The sequence below is a fragment of the Ptychodera flava genome, chromosome 8, assembly GCF_041260155.1.
Source record: "Ptychodera flava strain L36383 chromosome 8, AS_Pfla_20210202, whole genome shotgun sequence".
NCBI classification, from domain to species: domain Eukaryota; kingdom Metazoa; phylum Hemichordata; class Enteropneusta; family Ptychoderidae; genus Ptychodera; species Ptychodera flava.
The window spans coordinates 3,610,620-3,628,977 of record NC_091935.1 but is presented as its reverse complement, the minus strand read 5'-3'; the positions used below and the strand labels follow the sequence as shown (position 1 = coordinate 3,628,977).

Here is an 18,358-nt window from a genome sequence, read left to right as displayed (position 1 = left end):
CCAAGCAGAGTAGTGGCTGTGCTCCAAGCTATTCATCCCATCAATATAGTACATGTATACGGTACGTACAATGCACTGCAGCTTACAGTCTGTCCCATCGATGCCGCTGACAAAATCTCGCCTTCTGATAACATGGGTCGAGGTAAAAGGCTTTTGTCCATGTTTTCAGCGTTAGAGTTATATTGCCGAGCAAATATTTGAGGTTTAGGATTACACTCCATCCCGAGTCGCTGTACGAAAATTCAAAGTGCCGCTTCACCAACGTCCAACACGTCCTATGTATCAGCTGCGAGCAGCCGACATGTTTACACTCTCTGGTCACGGTTCATCAAGGTCAGTTCGCGCATTGATATTGATTCTTTGTGCTGAAAGAATTTTTACTCTCTTTTTAGTCTTTCTATGATATAAATAACCATTTTCATTAAACTAATAAATTAAATGCTTATATTAAGTATGAAATATAACGGATTGGTGCAGATGTAGAGTCAATTCCAGCTAAAACGGGACTACTTTATCAATCGCGTAATGATTTATAGATCGCACTTCCGTTATCGTCATGAGGCTTGATCGGCGCGAAGTTAGATTTAGTACCATCGGCCAGTGTCGGCTGCCTACTTGTGAGCAGGGAGTTTTCTAGTGGACAATTTCGTGATCTTTCTATGGAATCGCCAGCCAAATGATATCACAGTGTTGGAAAAACGTGTATACAGTACCAGAGACAGGCGGAGTTCTAAATTTGTGAACGCGAGCGGCAGTAAAGATGCCGACTATATTTTCTTAGTACGGTATTTACACACAGCACGGTGAGACCTGCAACCGAACCGGGAATCGTCCAGCGTCTGCGAGCCGTTCAGAAATGTAAGTCAATGTATCGTTCGTCTGTACATCGATCGCTATAATTAAGTTCTGTAATCGTTGTATTGCAATCTTTACCTAAAGATAAATTTTCGTTGAGTACTGTTTATACTGAATTCACTTTCGTTTCACAACAGTTACTTACAGTAAGTGCTGAGATTTTTGCAGATTGTCGCCGTCGTGTATGTAAACAACATACGGCGAGTTGTCCGCTGTCGGACATTTTAATCATTATTAATTTAATTTCGATCATGAATATTTATGCATTTTCTGCTTCAATTTTTCAACTTGATTTTGTCTCATTTTCAAATAATTATCGATTTCTTTCATGAAATTTACAATGTTTGGTCAAACGGTAAAGACTTACACTCTTCCCTGAACGATTTATATTTTTCAGAATCCATTGCTGGTACACTAAAGGGGACAAGAAATTCAGAGAACAGAAAGCCAAATCGCAGCCTTTGACAGTAATGTAAATGTTACATGAAACTTCTCAAGTCGAAAGAAAATCTTGACATGATCATGACACTTATGTGGCATGAAATGAACATGGCATATAAAATAAATTGTACCACAATTGAATTTAACCTTTTTTTCTCTGTCTCTTTTTGTTTATAATAACTTTATTTGCGCTGACCATTTTTTCTTGTGAAACTGGTATTTCAGTGTTTAGTTGGATAAATAATATTTATATATTGGCGGACTGTGAACAGCACAAGATGTGTTTTATCCAACTAAACTCTGAAATACCAGTTTCACGAGAAACAATGGTCAGCGCAAATAAAATAATTTGCTGTATGGAGTTTGCGGCAAATTTTCAGTAACATTCAAATTAATTTGCCGCAAGTTTGCTGCAAGGATTGTGCCGCAAATTTGCTGCAAAGAGTTTGCAGCAACATTGCGGCAGGGAGTTTGCTGCATATTTGCAGCAAGTTCACAAGAAACCTAATTTGCATCTGAAAAATGAACCACCCGCATATTTGCCGCAAATAGTTTGCTGCAAATTTACTGCAAAGCTTGCGGCAAATTTGCAGTAACAGTTTGCGGGAGGCCTAAAATTTCGGTAAGGGTATGCAGCAGGGCTCGACGCAAGGTCAAATCATCCACTAGCCCGAAGGACTAGTAGCAGTTCATTTTTAGTAGTCCTAAATGAAATCTACTAGTCCTGCTAAAGCAAAGCCAAATGTTGCTGTCATGTTGTAAAGAGGTGTATATGACCATTCTCATATTTTTTGTCGCAAAGGTTTTTAAACCCAATGACTAACTTTCATGCAAGACTAGCACATTTGCTTACTGCAAAATGTTTAACTTTGAATCATATATAAACCACAAAAATAACCTGAATGAAATGTCCTGTGTAGGAGGAGAGGTCATGAAAATGGCCTATTGCCATCAAGAATAAAATCAGACGTAGGAATGAATTTGTTGGAAAATTCTTCATAGCTCAGGTAGTGCGCCATTAATTTGCAAAGAACATGTTTGTTCATAATGGGGACAGATTTGTTTCTCCAGAACTGAAATTCATACAGCCATTCACAAATGTTCCTGTGGAGTGCCTTCATATTTTGACATATATCACATTTTAAAATTGACCAGCTTGTGGGGAGGACCTCTCATTTGTAATAATGGTTTGTGAAAAATTTTGTTTTTAATAGTAAAAATGTTGCATTTTACCATTTCATGTGCTTGTGTCTTTTATGAGTTTTTGCCAGTTACTGGTAACAAAATGTGATTAGCACAAAAATAACCAATGACTCCCAGAAGTGATTGGATACAACAGTCTGATACACCCATTTCATACGTTGTTTTTTCACTACTGTTTTAAGGTTCACTTCACTATTATTGCCCCAATAATTTACACTTTTCCATTAAAATGGCAAAACAATAAGTTGCTAGCACCAAGTTATTATCGGGTGAGGAATTCCCTCACCTGTACAAGCAGTAGCAACTTGCCATAGCACTGTTTTGGCAAGCTGGATGGCTCTTTTTAAGATCAGCTTCAATCAAGCTAGGGGGTCTTGACTATATATGGAGGTCAGCATGTGGAAGGCATTCTAAAGCAGGGTCAAGCTGGCTACGAACTATCGGAGGTGTTGTTTGGGAATGCCCCTGAAGAAATCTTTAGAAAAATCTTCTTTGAAAGGCAAGGATACAGTGTTTGAACGAAATTGTGGGGTTGCTCATGGTTTTAGGCGAAGTGATGAGCTTCAAGCAAACCAAAATACACGACGTGCAGACAATTCCGTTTGATGCTCAGCGTTGAGCCATGTTTCCCGGGGCCATGTTACTATGGCGTGTACAGTATACACATATTGACTTGCCATGAGGCCGTAGGCCGAGGGAAACAGTCTGTTTTTTGGGGTGACTCACAGGCCCGAGGGGTTAAAGACGTATGCTGTTGCCCCCATGGCCAGTCAATATGTGTTTTGTAACGCACCTCCTCCGTAGCCATGCATAAGAACGTTCTATACACAAAACTTGTCGCATGTAGGCCTACGATGTAATATGTTGGAGTGGTTCTAAGAAAAAGTTTTTCCCAAAAGAATCTGCAAAACGTTCAATACACCGTTGATTATTATAGTTTTTGTCCGTATCGAGTCCTTGTTGGAAACCAAAGCATTCAATTCTTCTTCAGAAAGTAGGATAAACCAAGAAATTTCTCGACTATCGTTTCGATCGGCCGCAGACGACATCTTTGTTTACATTCCGGTCCGCGTTCGCATCAATGTCGTTTTTGACGTCAGCGGGCATCATTTTTCGGAACTGATGCCTGGCAGGCAACAGTTCAAACAAATGATGCCTGATGACGTCGTTTACGTGGATCAGCACAAAAAGAATGCATCCCACGTGACTATCAATTGGCGAATCAGAATACAGACTGCGGATGAGGTGTGTTACAATACAATTTGATTCTCCGTAGCAGGTAAACAGTTTCATTTTAAGTTGGTGATCAATAAAGTTTGCTTCACTGTTTCACTGTCCAATTTGTTTGGGTAAAAGTTAGTTTATTTTTATATAAAATGATCGAGGCTTGGTTCATTCTTATCGAATGAGTGGCCCGGCGTCCCATTAGTTTTGTAGCGATAAACTTTCCTGGACAACTACGGAACTTGAAAATTGCACTAGTCCGCAGGACTACCTCCGAAGACATTTTTACTAGTCCTCTTGAAAATTTACTAGCCTCGGGCTAGTGGGCTAGCGCTTATGTCGAGCCCTGTGCAGTAATATGAGTGATACATTTTTGCCAATATAAAGTTTTTAGCTCTCATTTGGTACACCAAAGAGAGCTTTTCGTATAAGGTGAATCAGTTCATTTGCATCACATTTACATGTTGTCTGTATGTCTGTATGTATGTATGTATGTATATGTATGTATGACTGTATGTACATATGTATGACTGTATGTATGTATGTATGTATGTATGATTGTATGTGTGTATGTATGTATGTGTGTATGTATGTATGTGTGTGTGTATGTGTGTATGTATGTATGTATGTATGTCTGTCCGTACAGATCAAAAACTCCAAAACAGCAGCAGCTACCGTCTTAGTATTTGGTATATAGGTGCACCCAGGGGTGGAGATGTGAATTCGTTCAAATGAACATGTCAGTGTCAAAATATGCAAATGAGGGAAAAGAAGAAAAAATCCTGCAAACTGCTAAAACTCAGTAACCGTTGGTTAGATTTTGGTTTATACTAGGTATGTAGTTCCTGTAGATATTCTAAACTTATGTGTGTACAACTAGGTATGTAGTTCCTGTAGGTGTTCTAAACTTATATGTGTACAACTGTGGATGAAATTTGCATGTTTGTATTTTTGGGGTAATCTTTTTTAGTTTTTAGTCAAAAAGTATTCTTCTCTGAAACAGCTTGTCCAATTGCTTTGAAAGTTGGTATCCATGTTCCTCGGGATGACCTCAGTCAAGTTTGTGAAAATTGTAGTAAATGTTTTTTTGTCATTTTGGTGCAATTTCCCCTATTTTCGGTCAATTTTTTTTTTTCTCCAAAAACTGCTCACCTGGTTGCTCAAGATGTGATGGCTCAAGATGTGATCTATTCAAATTCTTATGAAATTTGCAATTTTGTATTTTTGGGCAATTTCTTTCATTTTTGGTCAAAAAATGTATTTCTCAAAAAGTACTCATTTGGTAACTTTGATATTTGGTTCCTAGGGTTTATCTTAATATGATACATTGAAATCAGGATGAAATCTGCAATTTTGTATTTTTTGGTCAATTTTTACCATTTTGGTCAACACTTTGTTTCACAAAATGTATACTACTTTAAATAGCTTTGATATTGAGTAGAAATATCCCTATGGACGATCTTAATTTAATATGTTCAAATTATAGCTTCTTCAATTACACATTTTTGCAACTGTTTTTGCCAGTTCGGCCTGGCTGACCTGAAGTGGGCTGTCAAAGATTTCCTCCTACATTAACACGTGTCACAAAAAGTTATTCTCTACATAACACAAAGGAGCTTTATCTGCTGCCAGGTCGCTTGTTTTAAATATACAGAGAAATATCTTCAATTTCCTATTTTTGTGAAGCTTCCTTATTTTTGATGGAAAAAAACTTACAGAAATAGTCCACTGTATCGATTCCATAAACTTTTCAGGTTGTGTTGATATGAACAAAATTAATAAATATCATTTTGTGAAAAGATTTTCTGATTTTTGGCAATTTTATTCCTACAGGAATTAAGAATACATAATGTGGTGATTTAGTGAGCATTTCATGTGGTAAACTTGATTGGTGTTAAAATGAGGTAAAAGAATCAATAGAAAGCACAGCTGAAGGTGATTTTAGCATGTTTGGTTTTGTGTATAGTCCAAAGTTTTTTTAATGTGTTAGAGTATCAAGGTTGTAAATAGCTCATAAACTTCCTGTCATTGTATCTCATCATGTAAATATTGTTGATAACAAAGGGTAGACCATTGATATCCTGATGGGTGATCTGGAACATTAAAGATTCCAAGCAAATGTCAGTGATAAATGAATCTGCCAGAAAAGGCTTGTTTAAAAGCAGGGCTTGACAATTTTTTTTCCAGTTCACTTGTCCGTCGGACAAGTGGAGTTTCAATTTCACTTGTCCTCTCAAAAATTTTACTTGTCCTCCATTTGTAATAATCAAGACCAAAATACTTGCGACTAATTCTGTAGCGGCTTTCAGGGCTGTCTTATTTTGGTAATTTTTGCTGATGTTTATGCCGATTTTTCTCAAAAGTTTACATTGAAGTACACAAGAGGCCGTATAACGCCGGGAACACACAGACCTGTACGCAGGGCTAACATTGAATTTGAAGGTACCGTACATATCATACATCAGCTTCCTGTGTTTGGCAAGCATAAATGCTGTCGTAAAAAGATTGGTCAGTTTCTGTCGCTGTCGTCGTCATTCGGTTCACGCATTGCGAGTGCATGCAATCGGGGTGTTGGCAAGTGAAACCGTATCGGGCTCAATGGGACCCACAGAATTTCCACAATGCTTGTCCCCGTCACGATCTCATCTGCGATGCGCCAAACAGCCCAAATGTGGTTGACTAAACTCGTGAGACCTGAAACATGTTGCATCCGTCAAGAAAAGCATTTCGCTTGGTTTGGCCATGGAGGTAGTCTCTTCTTACCTCCATGGTTTGGCAATGGTGGGGTATTTGAGACAAGACGTACACATACATAATATTTTGGAACCGTCATATTTCAACCAAGGCCACTGAATAAAAGGAAAGGTGGAAGAGTGGAAAAAATACTGTACAGTGGATCAGGTAGAAACTAATGCTAGCTCATCGATCTTCAGACTCCCAAGAATATCAAATGGTCCACCCCCATGTCTTTGTGCACACATTTCACAATGCAGTGTATCTCAGTATCTCAGTTGAAGATTCCAAGTCAGGTCAGATGTGAAAGGAATAGTCAAGTGCACCACAGCCACCACCCTTGTGACATATTGGTTTTATAATATGGATAGTTTTCAATCGGGTGCGAACTCACAACATAGGGCATCAGTCGCCTAATGGACAGGCAACAGACTGAACCGCTCGGCTAAATTCCCACTCTCAAAAAGGAGTGGTTCAATAAACGGCTAAGTTGTTACATTTTTCTGACAATAAGTTATTCCAAAAGTGGATGCACCAGTTGCACTGGAAGAAAACGATGTTTACTTTTCCCTGTGTAGGGTTTCTGAGTTAATGGTTGTATGTGGAAATCTCTTAATGTATCTGGTGTATGTGTGACTGCCATCAATAAAAATACCGTCAAGGACACTATGTGCTCACATTCGGTTTGAATTGGTCCATTCAAGAAATATTTAAACCAGGAAAAACAAGAATGACAAAAGCAAATAAGGTATCCAACTTAGGTACTGGAGGTTATCTTTAGGAACATGCATATCAACTTCTATAGCAATGGGAGAAGCAGATCCTAAATACATAAGCAAATGTCAACAACAAAAAACAGAGAAGGCTTGATAAAAAGAAAAGGTGGGAGTGGGCAAAAAATGCACAAGGGATCTGGTAAAAAAGTAATGCTACATCATCAATCTTCTAGACCCTATCCCCTCCTGAATATCAAATGTTCCAACCCTTGGTATTACATAAGACCAAATGACAGGAAGTACATGTACAACCTTGGAGATTTTTTAATTAATGTCATGAGTGTTATCATTCTAATGTAAACAGCACTTAAGGTAGTTACAGATAGTGAAATGCCTTCAACTGTGGGCAGTGATTACAACATCTGGAATTATCCTGGATCCAAATTTCTCATCAGTTCTTGTATGTCTTACATAGAAAAGTTGCAAAAATTGGTCCAAAATGGAAAAAATCACCTCAGCTTTGTTTTCTGGATCAAAGTTTCCTACAAATTGATACCAAATATGACAAAATTATGTTCACAGCCTTCAAAATTGTCTCACAACATATCCTGGGTTGGTGTAGGTCATTTAAAGGTCTGGTGAAATGCCCATGTTGCAAAATCACAGAAATACAGTTGATGGTCTATAAAACAGTTACATTCATTTTTTTTTTCGTTTAGCGCGCGTGATTATGAAATATGGCAAAAGAAAAATGCAATGTGGGCGTGTCCCCCGAGCCTCTCCAGTCGACTTTTTTCGGCTTTCCGAAGTTTGCCCGACGCCGTATCTCATAACGGGAAGTAAGGTATTTCACACCTCCGTAAGCTCCCTACGGGGGGTAACTTCTAGGGTTTCCGCTTACGCGATCAGGACAGTGTCCTCCTTCACAATGGGAGAACGTTGTTCTTTTGGTGGCTGTGACAGCGGCAAGAACATGAACGGCTCAACTGTAAACTTTTTCAAGTTCCCGTCAAGTGTTGAGTGTTTGAACCATAATGTGCTTGTCTCTGCTGGTTCGTACGATCGGCCACGGTCCCTCGGCTGAGCCTGCCTCGCTACTCGCTACACAGAAGGTTGGGACCGCATGAACACCAACATGAACACCAACACTGAACGTTGTGACTGCCATTAAAATGCACTTGTCTACAACACGGACAGTAACTTAAAACGTAAATGGGACTGTGATTAAAATGCACTACAACCACAACACGGAAGGTGGTTGGGACCACTATGCAAATCAGCTGCATGAACAGCAACACGGAATGTTGAGACTACCATTAAAACGAACAACAACACGGAACGTAGAGATCGCGATACAAATCGTGGAGGTAGAGTCCTCCATGATACAAATCGACAGCAACACCGAACGCGTCATTGGGACGGCAATTAAATTGAAGAACAACGGGGAATACCGGACCACAAGAACCGCGATGCAAATCGACCGCAACATGGAATGTTGAAGACCGTGATTAAAATGCACAACACAGAACATCAAGACCGCAATGTAAATCAACTGCAACACCGAACCGTGTTGCCTCGATTAAAATGCGTATGTCTGCTATGTATAGCAAAAGTTTCAATTCTCGCGAGCGAGCGTTCCTAAGCCCGCTGTACACTAGACAAAATGACGTCAAATTTATCGCGAGGGCTCGATTGCGTGTGTCTAAGTTTCACTTCTCGCGAGAGCCATTTATGCATGCTGTACACCACTAGACTAAATGACGTCAAATCTCTCGCGAGACTTGGCTCGATTGCAAATATGTACGACAGAAAGAACGCAATAATATACGGAAGTAGACACAGTTTTTGCGAATCGCCAAGAGAGAAGCACAGATTAAACAAAAGACTAAAAAACCCATGTTTTTTCTTTATTTTACCATATTTTTTAAACAAAAATCAGTTTCGCCGCTGTGGCGAATTAGGATCGAATTTTTTTTTCGCCACTTTGGATTTCGATTCGCATTGGCGAACGTGGCAAATGGGCAGCGCGAATAGTGTTTTGTTAGCGGATACCTGGCAGAGATAAGGCGGCGTTGGACCACTATTCGATGTAAATGAACACACCTGTGACGTCACAGACGGCCAACCATTATCCCCGCTATGGGCGTGACCTGAGTGTCGCAAAATGACCCTATGAAAGCCGCGCATAGAAATATCAAAAAAATTAACACTTGCGCGTACTTAAAGGTTGCAATTCTGTCGCGAGTGTAATAGTATTGACCTCCTGGAAGATATTCAGTCACACGAACGGGACCATTTCACCAGACCTTTAAGGTCACAAACTGAGAAAATTACCTAAAATATACGAATTTTAGGGTGTCCCAACACTTTGAGCAGAAAATTTATCTAATAACATCTTTCGGGACTTAATACCAAATTACAAAGCTATCAAACAAGGGACTTTATACCAAATTACAAAGCTATCAAACAAGTAATTTTGAGATAAAGTTTTCTTGACTGAAAATGACAATATTGTCTTAAAAATACAAATTTTTATCTTTCAGGACAATTTCCACATATCTAACTATTGTCATCTCTGTACGTCTGTGTATCGAATATGAAAGCTGTCTGTCCAGGAGTTTTAAAAAGGAAACACTGTTTAAGATTTTTTGACCAAAAATGACAGAATTGCTCAAAAATAGTAATTTTCCCAATTTTGTCATAATGTCAACAAATTAGAAGAGTAGTACCCTTGCAAAGAGACAACCAAAATTTGAGAGCGATTGGGTTGGCCGTTTCAGAGAAGAAGAATTTTTACTGAAAATGAGAAAAATCACCAAAAAATTCAGCAAAAATACAAAATTAAGGATATCTTCACAATATTCATGAAACTGTATAAGATTCACCTAGGGTACTTGCACACAAATTTTAAAAGCAATCAAAAAAGCTGTTCTTGAGTTATTTATTCTTAACCATTTTCACATTTTGTAAGCTCATTTGCATAATTTTGGCAATGCAAACTTCATTTGAACAAAATCCCATCTATAACCCGGATGCATCCACACACCAAATAACAAGCTGAAACGTGCAGCGGTTTGTGTGTTTTTGATGTTGACGGACATACTGTACGTACATACATACATACACACATACATACAGACGCCATTGACTTCAGCCTATACGATAAACTCACATTGGTATCACCAAATGTGAGCTAAAAAGGAAAGAAAACAGGGCAGTCATGTTGAGGGCGCTGCACAGGCAAGCACCATTTCACCTCTTTCCTTGTGGACAAAGCCGCCTCTCAGAAATTAGTTCTATTTTCTATATGGGTTTTGATGTGTCAGATTCTCATTTTTACTCAGAAAGTGATGCTTGAAGTTGAATAAGAATTTTTCCAAAACAGATTGTTGTACTTCGTAACTTAATCCGTGTCAAAGATGATACACGTGGTTTACTTCAGATTTGTACTGTATTCCTACGCCTTTGCCACTACAGGACAGAGAAAGCTGAAGAAACTTTGTACTCGTCAAACTTTCTCCTCGTATCAGAATTGTCCTGATTCCAAGGCCTTACAGGTCGCCAGCGAGTTTTTACTGTGATTGCCAAAGCCTTATCGAATAAAGCAAGTCTGAGACGAGTTCTTGTATACTGATCTGATGTCAATTCTGGTTTATTACGATGACAAACACGAAGTTGTACATAGATGATTGTACCGTTGAAAGTGATGTCTACACGTTTCGAAGAACCAGAAATATGCTTTGAATTTATAGATCATTAGGCTGTCAGACCTTCAGACCAGTAACATAGAACGCTATTGCTTTACACAGTTACAAGTGTGACTTTTCTGCACATTTAGACTGATGACATTAAGACACTGCAAACTTGAAATATTTTCTGTTGCATTCCATATGATGCCCCCTTTTAGTGGATATACTAAACAGTACATAAATTTATGTTTGACACATTAAACGAACATTCTCAGGATTTTACAATTGTGTCAAATCTTTCTGTACTACTGGAAGTATAATTCATTGAAACCCACATTTTCTAATTTTACCCTTTCTGTAAATTGATATTGGCCTCTGTCAAAATTTATCACTTAGCTGCCTGCGTGCACACACCCCTGGAATTTTGGTAACAAACGTAGATCAATCTTTACTCCAGCCATTGATCTTAATTGGGCTCTTTGCTCACTAACTGGATACAATCATGGCAGAGAATAATGGAACAGTGCCACCTACAGGCAATGAAGGTAAGCACACTGAAACTATGCAGACTTCTTTATTTTCTGAGGTCCCAGAGACGGATTCTAAAATTGCAAAATTAGGTACGGAGAGCGATCCTGGATTACGCAGATCAAAATGGGTGCCTATACTTTCAATGAAAGCAAAAGAAGGTAAGTTATTCATTCTCACAAAAGGTTTCTTGAAATCACATGATCAATTGTTACCACATGTCGCTCATCCAGAGCTATTAAATAAGGAGTCTGTTGAATCCCTCAATGCATTTTTGAAAGAAATTAAGGCAAGTCACGCTAAAATGCTGGAAAAGTATGATCAGATCTGGGCTATATCACAAACACCAGCCAAGGATATTTTGAAAGCTGTTGACCGGATAACTTCAAGTGTTGATAAAGTCGTCATTCATGCAAGATGTCTCCTTGAACGCGCAGAAACTCAAGAGTGTTTTCTTGATCAGCCAAATATTTTGTCACGGTACAGAGTCAAACATGTCTTCCCACTCAAGATCATCAAAGCGATCAAGTACGTCATCGATCCGAAAGGCTGCTGCAATCAAAGCAGCTGCTCTTGAAGCAGAACTGAGAGTGAGAGAAGAGGAAGCTGCTAGAGAAGAAGAATTACAACAACTAGAGCTCAGAGAGAAGGCCCGAGAATTAGAGCGACAGAGGATAGCGAGAGAACTTCGTGTTGAGCAAACCAAAGTAGCAGCCTGTGAGAGAGAAGAATTGCTTGATATCACCCCAGTGATGGAGACAGTCCCGCCAATTTCATCGGTAACACCACCACAGCCAGCAGCTACAATTCCAACATCCATTGTGAAAACTGAACTGGTGAGCCAACCAGCAAAAACTTACACAGCACCTCCATCAGTTATAAAGACAGAGCCAGCTAAACCAACATTTGCTGATTCAGACAAACGTAAAAGGATAATTTATTCCATCAAACAGGGAAACAACAACATACAAAACTAAACAAGGACAGCCTACAAGTATTGGTTGAGAATTTGGCTTCATCTGTATCATTGAGCCGACTGCCAACACCTGAACCACCAATATTCACAGGAGACCCGTTAGCCTATCCAGATTGGTTATCATCCTTTACCACCTTAGTTGAATTACGCGGCATATCACCTCTTGAAAGAATCCACTACTTGAAAAAATATCTAGGAGGCCCAGCCTAAGAAGCCGTAGGAGGATGTTTTCTCCTAAGAAGCGAACAGGCATACGAAGAAGCTAAGGCTATTCTCAACGAAAGGTATGGAAACCCATTCACAGTAACAGAAGCTTTCAGAAACAAAATAGAAACCTGACCAAGAATTTCAGGCAAGGACAGCATGGCATTACGAAAATTTTCAGATTTTCTCAAGCAGTGTCAAGTAGCCATGAAAGATATACCAGACCTAGCAGTCTTGAATGATGTGAGAGAAACAGAAAAATGCTCCAAAAGCTACGATGGGGTTGTTAATCGATGGAGTCGAGTGGTCGCAAGGGTAAAGAAACTTACAAATACGCACCCGCCATTTGAGAACTTTGTTGGGTTCATACAGGAAGAGGCAGATATTGCATGTGATCCATTAACATCACTTGGATCTCTGAGACTATCAACTGACAAGGATCAACAAGGAACTTCAAATATGGCACGACCAGAAAGCGAAAACCAGGTGGACACACTTTATCCACTTCATCAAAGCCGACAACAGATACTGAATCATGTCAGTTCTGTAAGAAAGATGGACATACCATCCAAGAATGTGAAGCATTCAAAGCAAAGCCAATGACAGAAAGGCAAGATTTTGTCAAGAAAGGCGGCTATTGTTTTGGTTGCTTGGGTAAAGGTCATGTGCACGTATCAAGGAACTGCCCTGCTCACTGCAAGTATAAGAAATGCGGTAAGAAGCATCCAACCAGCTTGCACAGTGAAGAGAAAATGTCAATTCCAAAGACGAAGCCCCGCACGAACAAAGCTGATGATGTTGCTCAAGTGCAAAATCCTGACAGGGAGGATAACGGTGAAACAAAGCCGGTTGCTATGGCTTCACTCGTCCTCAAGGCAAACCCATTTTGTCAATGATTGTTCCCGTGTGGATTTCCAGCCATGAGGAACCAAATAAAGAGATACTAGTATATGCACTGTTGGACACCCAGTCAGATACTACATTTGTACTAAATCACGTCGGACAACAGCTGAACACAGCATCGGAAACGACTAATCTCAGATTAACCACTATGACAACAAGCAACAGAGCAGTAACTTGTCGACGTGGATTCGATTCACACAGTGATATCATTACCTACAACATATTCACTTGATTGTATTCCCATAGAGGAATCACACATACCCACTCCTGACATTGCCAATGAATGGCCTCGTCTCAGACAAATTGCTCATCTCGTACAGCCTTTGAAGAAATGTGAAGTAGGTCTACTGATCGGCTATGATTGCCCACAGGCCCTGGCACCTCGCAGCTGCATTACCGGGGAGGGCAATCAGCCATTTGCAGTAGAAACGGACCTCGGATGGAGCATCGTTGGACAACTAACTCAGTCTGAGGACGATAAAGATGTTTTCAGTGTAACTCATCAAATACTTATGAAGACAATACCAGATAACATGCAACCCATTGTCAACAGGGACGGGCATCTTCCACAGGACGTTTGCTATGCCTTTAAGACTTCAGCAGGAAAACAGTTCATCAAACCTTCGGACATTGTGAAAATACTCGAATCAGACTTTGACGAAACCCGAGCTGAAGATGTTACCATGTCACAGGAGGACATTCATTTCATGAGGATCATTGAAAATAGCATCTCCAAGGAGACGGATGGTTTCTATACCATGCCACTTACATTTAAACGAGACAAACCACCACTTCCGAACAATAAATCTATGGCAGAACAACGACTGCAGTACTTTAGACGTCAATTCAAGTCGAATCCTAAATACCGAAATGACTACATGCAATTCATGCAAGATATTATCACAGCGGGAGATGCAGAGTTAGTTAATGAACAAGAGCAGGAGGATGGATCAACATGGTATTTACCTCACCACGGTGTGTACCACCCCAAAAAACTTGGCAAGATTCGTGTCATATTTGACTGCAGTGCACGATGTAGAGGAACCAGCCTTAATGACCACTTACTGCAGGGACCAGATCAGATGAACCCCCTGATTGGTGTACTTTGCCGATTTCGAAAGGAAAATGTGGCTATTATGTGTGACATTGAACGGATGTTCCACAGATTTAGAGTAAATGAAGATGATAGAGACTATCTTTGATTCCTTTGGTGGAAAGATAGTGATTTTGACTCTAAACCAGCCACATACAGGATGAAAGTTCGCCTTTTCAGCACTGTATCCTCACCAGGATGTGCAAACTATGGACTTAAACTAGTGGCAAAGGATAATCCTCAATACGGAGAGAAAGCAGTCAACTTTGTCTCCAGAAATTTCTATGTAGACGATGGACTCGAAAGTTTAGAGTCCTCACAAGAAGCCATTCAACTAATCAAGGATGTTTGCAACCTGTGTGCAAAGGGAAATCTTTGATTACACAAATTCATATCGAATGACAGAACCACAATGGAATCTGTACCCATATCAGAGCGCGCCAAGAATGTCAAGGATCTAGACTTGTCCTTCAATGAACTTCCCATAGAGAGAGCTCGGGAATTGAGTGGTGTGCTGAGTCAGACACATTCCACTTCTCGCCAGTTGTTAAGGAGCACACATCTACTCGACACGGAATATTATCTGCGGTAGCCTCAGTATTCGACCCACTCGGTTTTCGCGCCACTTTATACTTTGAGGAAAGCGAATACTACAAGAAATGTGTAAGAAGGGAACATAATGGGATGACCCCTTACCAGATGACCTACTACCGAAGTGGGAATCATTGCTTTCTGAACTTCGAGAGTTAGATGAACTTCAGATAAGATGTTTCAAACCAGACAGTTTTGGAACTGTTAAGAAGATTGAGCTTCACCATTTTTCGGATGCAAGCCTGACAGGCTATGGACAAAGCTCCTATTTAAGGCTTGTCGATTGTAAGGACAACATTCATTGTTCATTCGTGATGGGGAAGTCAAGAGTCGCCCCCTTGAAACCCGTAACAATTCCAAGATTCGAGCTTCAAGCAGCACTCGTCTCAGTTCAAGTCAGTAACTTCTTGAATAAGGAATTAGATTACGAAACCATTGAGAACTTCTTCTGGACAGACTCAAAGATAGTTCTCGACTATCTGAACAATTATGCACGTTGCTTCCACATATTTGTGGCCAATCTCATACAAAGAATCAAAGAATCATCTCAGCCAGAGCAATGGCATTATATCAGCACCAAGGAAAACCCAGCAGACCATGCACCTCGTGGACTTGGTGTAAAGGACATGATACATTCGAATTGGTTCAAGGGACCAACCTTTTTATGGGACAAGGAATTTACCGCACCCAGCCATACGAGTAGGGATATTCCTGCATACGATCCAGAGTTAAAGAGTACGAGAACGTTAGCGACCACACAGCAAACATTTTCATCAATGATAGAGCGTATAGAAAGGTTTTCAGATTGGAATAGAGCAATAACTGCAGTTGCAGTATTGTACAGATACATCGTCAAGAAAGGAAACAAAGAAAGTGCTACGCCAGGAGAAGCTAAACAGAAAGCAACCATGGCAATAGTCAAATGGACTCAACAAGAAGTGTTTGTTGAAGAAATACATGCTCTGAAGAAACCTACCCTAGAAGGCAAAGAGACCAAGATAGTGAAGAGAAATAGTCATTTACTCCCGTTGAGCCCGTATTTGGACGACAAGCAGATACTCAGAGTTGGAGGGAGACTTGACAGATCTCCGATGCTTGACCACGTCAAGCATCCTGTCATCCTTCCTCGTAGGAGTCATGTGACAACACTGATCACCAAATGGTGTCATGAACAAGTACCCCACCAGGGTCGCGGCATGACAGTAAACAAAATAAGATCATTCAAGTGGATTCTGGATAGTAAGTTGTAGTTCTGCAGTAGCATCATTCATCTACAAATGTGTTCAATGTATAAAGTTCAGAGGAAAGGCCAACACTCAAAGAATGGCAGATTTGCCAAAGGATCGTCTTGAACCTTCACCTCCATTCATATACTGTGGTATGGATTGCTTTGGTCCTTTCATCGTCAGGGAACGTCGTAGTAAGGTAAAACGATATGGAATCATTTTCACATGTTTATCACTGAGAGCCATACACACCAAAATCTTGGAAGAAGTGACAACAGATGCATTTCTGAATTGTCTTCGTATCTTTATCGCAATCAGAGGTCCTGTGAGACACATATGTTGTGATCGAGGAGCCAAAAATGAGCTTCAAGGTGAATTACAGTCCATGGATGAAGGAAAAATTAAGGATGAGTTATCCAGACGTCAGTGTGATTTCATCTTCAATTCTCCTGACGCTAGCCACATGGGTGGTGTCTGGGAACGCCAGATAGAATCAGTCAGAAGCGTGTTAGCAGGAATCTTGGACCAAAATGGAACAAGACTAAAACCTCGGCTCTTCACACATTCCTGTACGAAGCCATGGCAATTGAGAACAGTCGGCCATTGACTGTAGAGAACTTGAACGACCCCACTGGACCTACACCTCACACCCCAAACCAACTCTTGACCATGAAATCGGATGTGATTCTACCACCTCCAGGGAATTTCGTCAAAGAAGACTTGTATGCCAAGAAGAGATGGCGTGTAGTTCAGTATCTCGCTAATGTATTTTGGTTAAGATGGCGGAAGGAATATTTGTTGAACCTTCAAGCCAAAAGGAAGTGGCAAGACATGAAAAGAAATCTTAAGGTAGGAGATGTAGTGCTCCTTAGGGAGGATGATGCTTTCAGAAATCAATGGAAGTTAGCAAGAGTGATTGAAACTCTATGTGATGATGACGGTTTGATCCGTCGCATAAAAATTCTCATGGGTGATCGTCACCTATAGAAACAAAGTAAGAGATTGAACAAAGAGGTAATTTTAGAAAGACCCATACATAAGCTTGTTTACTCATTGAGAACGCTGACCAAGATGAATTTTAAAGTAAGTTAACTCACAGTGAGTGGGAGCCAGACAGATCTCTGGCTGTTTCAAGTTTGAAAAAATTCACCGTCATGTTGTTTGTCAGTTTGTGTTGGAAAATCAAAGTGATTTTCAAGGGGGGAGTGTGACTGCCATCAATAAAAAGGAAAGAAAACAGGGCAGTCATGTTGAGGGCGCTGCACAGGCAAGCACCATTTCCAGGTATGTAAGGGTAGCTCAAACCCTGAACTGGGACCGCCAACTGGGACTCCCAGTTGGCTTAAAATACACTCTAGGACCGGTCCCAGTTCGTTTCTGGGACCGGTCCCAGAAGTGAACTGGGACTGGTCCCAGTTCGCTTCTAGGACCGGTCCCAGAAGCGAACTGGGACTGGTCCCAGTTGGCCTCTAGGACCGGTCCCAGAAGCGAACTGGGACTGGTCCCAGTTGGTCTCTAGGACCGGTCCCAGAAGCGTAGCTCGACGTAACTGGGACCATTATGATTGCGGGGAAACGCACTTGTATCGAATGAACTGTACCATGGAGGCATTGGAGGTAAGGTACCTCCATGCTGCAATGACGAAACCATAATATTGATGGGAAAGAAGTTTCCCATCCCACTATATGTCTTTTGTAGCAATTGTATGCACTTGTTTTATTCATGTTCTCTGTGCTGTTGTGAAAATTATGTATGTTTTTTGTGTGGGAACCGTGTTTCAATTCTGGGACTCGTAGCTCCATAGAGCTATGACAGACATACAGACTGAAATAGAAACCACTGAGACAGCATATGCTACATAGCTACTAGCTGTCAATGAAGTTTTGAAGCAGTGCATATTGTTAACTTGTATATTCAAAACCCTTTGTCTTAAAATGTGATGGGACGTACTATTATCACCTCATTGATGTCTATTT

At 40.4% G+C, this 18,358-nt stretch overlaps 1 protein-coding gene and 1 long non-coding RNA gene across 2 annotated transcripts in view; both read left to right on the top strand.

Annotated features, from left to right (window-relative positions):
* The window catches only part of LOC139138223 (interleukin-12 receptor subunit beta-2-like), a 121,021-nt gene that overhangs the window by 80,325 nt on the left and 22,338 nt on the right, over positions 1–18,358 (top strand). The gene's annotated exons all lie outside the window — the stretch shown is intronic.
* On the top strand, positions 593–1,442 carry LOC139137871 (uncharacterized). The gene is made up of 2 exons (XR_011553468.1): positions 593–858; positions 1,253–1,442. It is a non-coding gene; the product is annotated as an uncharacterized lncRNA (long non-coding RNA).